Source organism: Catharus ustulatus, chromosome 14, assembly GCF_009819885.2.
Source record: "Catharus ustulatus isolate bCatUst1 chromosome 14, bCatUst1.pri.v2, whole genome shotgun sequence".
Taxonomy (NCBI): Eukaryota; Metazoa; Chordata; class Aves; order Passeriformes; family Turdidae; genus Catharus; species Catharus ustulatus.
In genome coordinates, this window is record NC_046234.1 from 1,572,113 (window position 1) to 1,578,888 (window position 6,776).

A 6,776-nucleotide genomic window follows, 5' to 3' on the forward strand; every position below is an offset into this window, starting at 1 on the left:
TGCTTTGAGCAACAGGCTGAACTGGAGGCCTCCTGAAGTCCCTATCAACCTGGATTATGCTTCTGTGATCTTCAGACAATAGACAAGATTAAGTTCTCATTAAAAGTACCTATCAAACAAGAACTCATCCTCAAGGAAGTGGACTTCTCTATAGTAAGAGAAAATATTCATTTTTAAAATATTATTTCTTAATCTAATTGTAGAAGTAGTTTCTGGCAGCCACCCAAAATCATATTGCCATGAACAATTCAAAAAACCATACTCCACAGTCCTAAAATAGCTACAACTTTTTCATTTTCACAGAGCAGCAGTAGTCCTTCCACACAGGAAGAAATCTTTCAAGTAGTCTTCCACTGCAAGCACATTTTATTCTCCAGTATCACTCACATGTACTTCTAGACTTGCACAAAAATTGATAACCATACAAAGCTCACACTTGTCAGCAGCTGAACAGAAAGAGAATTACCCTAAAAATTTAAAACACAACTTTGTTTCTGATATCCCGCTATTAGCAATAGTTGAACATGCATTCCTGAATCTAGAATAGCAAGAAGACAAAACACCTTTACAAGACTTAACTTGAGCTGACAAACAGAGCTTTGTTAAAGTTATCAGAACTTAATATAGTAACACTATCAAGAAATGGAGGCTCTAATGATCTTACAACAACAATTAAACTACTTGGAATCTGTGTTTTCATTAAACGTGGTTTTTATACTTGTGCTTCCTAGGATTGGTGGAAATGGACTCACACAGAGCAAAGCTTGAAAGGTATGCTGGTAGAGTTTTCCTTGCTGTAGTAACAACATACAGAGCCAGTATGAATACACTGCCTTGTGTTTCCCAAATAAAATTGAAAGCATAAAATACAAAGTCTTAAAATCAAAGGCACTTCTGTCAAAACCACAACTGCACAGAAGAGATAATACCTAACATGTAGGATTTCAGAAAAAACATACAGAATAGCACAGAACTCTAGGAATTTCTAAGACGGTATCAAAGTTAAGCTAGGACAACCACAAAGGAAAAAGGCAAAAATACAGTATTTCATGCTAAATATTAAGCAGAAAACAACATAAATCCTTTACAAAACATATATGGAAAAGCAGCGGTCCTGAAGCGTCAAGCTGACAGCAGCATCTAAGTTATTAGAGTCACCAAAATAAGCACCAGCATCTTTAACACTAGTAAAGCAGTACTTAATCCAATGAAGTCAAGAGTAGTCATTCATCTTACTAATGGTTAATAAAATTTTAGGATAAGATATAAAGACACACAGGGGTACAAAACAAGACACAAGAAAGATCTTAGGCAATGAATGTAGTTTTCCAGACATCAGCTGTCCCTAACCAAACAGCACCAATCAAACAAAACACAGCAAGACAACAGTGCCCCAACCAACTAACCAAGTCCATAGAAATACATCTTTTTCAAGCTCATTTAACCAGTTATATTTTAGCACAAAGGAACTATACTCAGAAACAAAAATAAGGCAGCCGAAGTCTCCAAAATTACAATGCTACCAAATACCAAAGTAGCATAATGCAGAGCATTCCAGTTTCAAAAGAGTTAAAACACAGAAACAACTAAAACCCCACAGAAAACCCACACCAGATAAATACTTGCTGATATGTATTTCCAAAGCATATAAATCCAGCAACAATTTCCTGCAATAGTGAGAGACACCAATGCAGGGGAGATTTAGAAACAAAACTACTTGGTCTAGAAGGGACCTCTACAAGTCATTTGGTCATAAAAAGCTTGTGCCCATCTTTCATTTAGATATGGGAAAGTCCTATATTGTCTTCCTGTAGCCTTCTCTCCTCCAGGCTGAATACTCCTGACTCTCAGCCTGTCTTTACAGAGATATTCCAGTCCAAATCATCAACCATGATGATGTTGTTTGTGGTCTCTTATCTCAATTGGTAGATCACAGAATCTCCTATTTCTGCTTTACCATTACAGGGTCTAAAATCCTTCCAAGCATAACCTCTCAGTAATGGAGGTCACAGCCCTCACCTTTCCTCAAGTGGATCCTTGTGATTCTACTGCTCTGACACTGGATTATGCCACTAGTGGGTCATTCTCCCTTAATGTCTACATAACTTTCCCTATTTGCAGGTACTTACTAAAGCTACATTTTCCAGGGAGACCATATGAGCTTTCAAGTCTCTCTGAAAGCCTTATCAATTCAAGTTGTAATCAGAACACAAAAAGTATGTCAGCAGTGCAAGCCTCAATGGAATACTGTCCATGTAGAATCTAGTTGCCCTTCTGCACTAAGGTTTCCAAGTCAGTTAAATTAAATTCATCAATAATCACTATATTAAAAAATCTATATCCTACAAAAACTATATAACAAAAACTCTCAATCTGAAGCTGTTTGCTCAGCACCAATCCTACACCAGGTTTCCCATCCCCAAGAAAGATGCACTCCAGAACTGTTGCCAATTCTCTGGACTGTACAGTAGCTGCACAACTCAACACAGACTGCTGAATTTGTTTGTGAAGAGCCAGAAATGTTCCCTCTTCCAGAAAAAAAAACATTCTCTAGTTCCCTCCTGTGCCCTGCATTTGACAGGTCAACTCATTGTCCCCAAAGGATTCAACACAAACCAATACAAACAAAATTCACAACAGTCAAGTGACTTCTAATTCACGAATCATTTACAAGTGTGCCAGTTCCCTGCCCACTCAGATTTTACAGGCTTACTACAGTAGGGAGTTTTCAAGATACTAGAAGGAAGACCCCACACTAACAGAAACTGATACCCTGACAACAGGAATCTACAAATGGCAGCAAAAGAAACAACTTGGCAGAAAAAGTTTAGCAGAAAATTTCAAAGTGCCACCAAATCCTGCACACTTCTAAGTGTAAGTTTCTTAAAAAGAAAAACCTCTTGTAGCCTGTACATGGAACACAGGTATTGGATAAAGAACAGCTGGAGGAAGTAAAAAAAAAAATTTCAGTTCTGTCTTGATTGATATTTCTCCTGTCTGCATTTGAAGTTTTTTGTTTTACTGTCTTTAACATTACATGAATTTAACTCCCACCATATTTTCAAAGTAAATCACAACTTTCAACAAGACCTAACATAAAGGTCTGTAACGTTACTTTTTCTAATTATCAACCCAATTGCTTACCCCTTTCATATTATATTGAAAATATAGCTTAGGGTGATATCCTAGGTTTTACCCTGGCAAGTTTTCTTTTAAAAGAATTACAAATCCTCTCAGAAAGAGAGGTGATGGAGTAGAACACACGCCATCATGGATCTGATAGTTAGATAATTTTTGTGCTTTATATCACCATTACAAATAAAAGCAGCACCCTCTTTAGTAGTAATACATATAATTATTTGCTAAGGCCTGTTTACCAGCAATTGTCAAGACTTCTATTCCTTGCAATTTATGCCTAACAATCATTTCTGTCTACTTGTACTCACTTATTGCTAATCTTATATTTGTTCTATGTGTACTACCTTTCCCTTGCCATGATTATCTTTTTTCCTGGACTGCTTCTGGAATATTCAGTCTGGTAGCTGAGTTCTAAAGTGGAAGTTCAGCCATGTGAGTGGATCAAAGGAAGCAGTGGTTTTCCCTCTAACAGCTGAATCTACCTAGATTAGGTGGGATGACAGAAGTGAGTGGGTTTTTACAGGAAGCATCTGTCAGATTACCTCTAGAATCAACATTACATCTGTAGGAAAACTATACCTGAAGGCTAATCCATGGTTTTCCAAACCCACCCAGTCTATTTTCACTACTTTACATCCCCTGCAGGGAATGCATACCTCCCACATTGTCAAAAGCTGATACAGTTGACAGGAAAGCCTATGGGACAGCAAACACAGCTTCCCAGTTTTCTATAAGTTTTCAGTTTCTCTCAGCTCATTCTTCTTGAAAGACACCCCCTCAGCCCACTGTAGTTCGTTGCTAAAGATTTAACTGATGATTCCACAGGAGAAGTGGAAATTGCATGTTACACAATGATATACCGTATTAAAAAATGACACTGTAACAGTTAAAACTACATGCCCCTACTCAGATATTTCTCCCAGCTCTCCTTTAAGAACATGTCCAACCCATCAGACTCATCTTCTGCCATCTGCTGTTTAGCTCCATCTTCCATTACACGAATACACATAATGCCAAGGAGAAAGTACCTGTGCTGGTCTGTACTTAAAAAAAACACAGTCTATTTTAAAAAAGTAGACTGTGACTTCATACACTATGATGAAGTCATTACCTATCATTGCTTGATTCCATCCCTAAGAAAGGAGACATTGGGACTACCCTGCCTAAGTCATTCACAGGGCAGCACCTCACTTCTGGAAGTGCTCTCTTTTGCTGGACATAGAAACTTGGATACTTTCCATACTGATGGGTCCAGTCACATCCCAGTCTCTGCTGTACAGCCTTTCTAATCTATACATGCAACAATGGTGCACATGAGTTACTTAGATATGATTGGGAAAAACCACATTCTATCTTACACAAAAGTGTACTACAGTATACTTAAAGGCACTTACTTTTGTTCTCTCTTGCTCAAAAGTCTCCAGATTTAACCAGTCATTTCAGTTGTATAAAATATAGATGCCTAGTTTAGTGTCAGATGTCAGGAAACCTGTGTTCGTTCCTTCAACTTTACAACAACATTTGACTTTTGTGCTGTAGCCAGCCCCTAAGAGAAATGGAATAGGTAGGAAGACATTGTTAGCACTACCAGAAAACTTCAGTTGACATTATTTTTAAAAACTTCAGTTGACATTATTTTTAAAAACTTCAGAAAGAAAGCAAAATCCCAGAGTAGTTGTTATTAAAAGCATTCTGGAGAAAGGAAACAAACAGTACTAGTTCTTTTTGTTTTACCTTATGTCAGGAGGTTTGGTATCAAGTAGGTGGAATTGAGAACTTTCTCTTCTAAAATTCTTAGAAGCAGTTTTAAAATGTTGCTAAGTCAGTTTCTTTTCCCAAATACACTTAGGAATGACTTTCATATGAAAAGCTATGTAACTTGGCAAAGTCAGAAGTAATAGACCATGAAACAAAACACTTATTTCTACCCAATTCAAGTTCTTAGAGAAACTATTTTGTGTCCTTTAAAACAACACACACAGTATCCACCGGTTTACAGTTATTTTAAATTAACTGTTGGTAATTAACTCTGTAACTCTACATACAGGAATACAATAGCACTGGAGTTTAATCAGCCTCGATGACGCTACATGCCCATCTCTTCGGCAAGTGTGTTTTCTACAAGTTTCCTTCTGACCAAGCACAGAATGACAGTGCAAAAAGGGAGAATTCTACATTTTATTGAAAACAGCTCTATAGCTCAACTCCTGGGACACTTGCCACACAACGAAATCACATACAGTGCCAGAAGTTGTGCATATTAACACTCTGTTAATAACTGTACAGCCTAACTTTTTTAACCACCTAAACACAAATCCACTTTAAAAAGAAAACTACACCAAGGAAGTGGTTCTGATTTTACATCACACTATTCCAGTACCATTAGACACCTGGTCCTCCGAATATGGCTAAAGATAAACAAATGTACGGCTGCTAGCAAGCGATGGGCACAATTCCTGCCCCAGAAAAGCAGCTGTGCCAGAGAGCCAAGCTACTTTTTAAACACCCCGTTTTTGCCAGTGCCTATTGAGGCAAGCCAGCCTACAGACTCTCAACAAAACATTCTCACAATTTTAACACTGAGTTTATCTACACTGGTTTTACAGCACTAAGAAAAATGGAGTTTTCTGTGAAAAAAATTAATACTCTTCTTATGCTCCTAAAACACATACATCTGAAAAAAACTCCATGTCAACAAACCAAAATCCACCAATTACCAAAGTGGAAAACATGTCTTTTGACTGCCACAACACGAAAACTAGCAAGTAGAAAGTATGTTATCTTCAAGAATGATTTCTTGCTTTAAATCAACTAAAAAGTTGGCTCCGAAACGGAAGGTTTCAGCTTTTCAGCCGCGAACACTGAAAGAAGTCATACACACCTCAGAATTAAATTTAAACCATTCAGAAATGAACACTACAGCGGCTTAAAGGTCTGAAAGCCAATCAAGAGCACTCAGGATATTTTCACATCACAGAAGATTTAATAGGAAAAGTAAAAATTACACTTCAGAGGTGCCTTTGCTGAGCCACACTTCCGCAACATCTCGCTCCCAGATGGATGCGGGACATCAGGAGAATCAGGAGTAGCCGGATCCGAGAGGCCACAAACAGCCCAGGCAACTGAGCCCCGCCAGCCGCTGGGCCCCACCGACACCCCCCGTACCCACGGACACCGCCTGGGCCTCGAACGGACACTCCCGAGCCCCGCACCCGACAACGCCTGGGCCCCACACCGACAATCCTGGGACTCAAAGACACACAGCCGTCCCTCTCCGGCACTCCCGGACCCCACCGACACACAGCGATCCCGCACCAGCACTCACCGACACTCCCCGCGGTGCCACCACCGTCACCGCGCACCCGAATACGGCGCTTACGTGAGGGGCCCGCGCCCGTCCCACGCCGCGGGGGCTGCCGGGAGCTGCGCTCGAGGGGCGGTGCTGTGGGAGCTGGGCGGGGCTTAGGGAGGGGCGCGCCCGGGAAGGAGTCAAGCGCTGGGGCGGGGCTTTCCTGGAGGGGCGGGGCTCCCAGGGAGGGGCGGGGCTCCCCTGGCGGGCTGGGTTTATTTGGAGGGGCGGGGTTTCCTCGGAGGGGCGGGGCGGGAGCGGCCTCCTCAGGCCGTGGAGGCGGGCGGGA

At 40.6% G+C, this 6,776-nt stretch overlaps 1 protein-coding gene across 3 annotated transcripts in view; it reads right to left on the bottom strand.

The window, feature by feature from the left end:
• The window catches only part of MTM1 (myotubularin 1), a 45,285-nt gene extending 38,725 nt beyond the window's left edge, over nt 1-6,560 (bottom strand). For 2 of the 3 annotated variants that reach the window (XM_033072330.2, XM_033072328.2), the window contains exons 1-2: nt 6,464-6,560; nt 4,533-4,684 (exon numbers count right to left, since the gene is read on the bottom strand). The gene's annotated coding sequence lies outside the window, so the exon portion shown is untranslated. The remainder of the gene's footprint in view (nt 1-4,532; nt 4,685-6,463) is intronic. The other variant, XM_033072329.2, reaches the window with a different exon arrangement.
• Nucleotides 6,561-6,776: the final 216 nt, after the last annotated feature.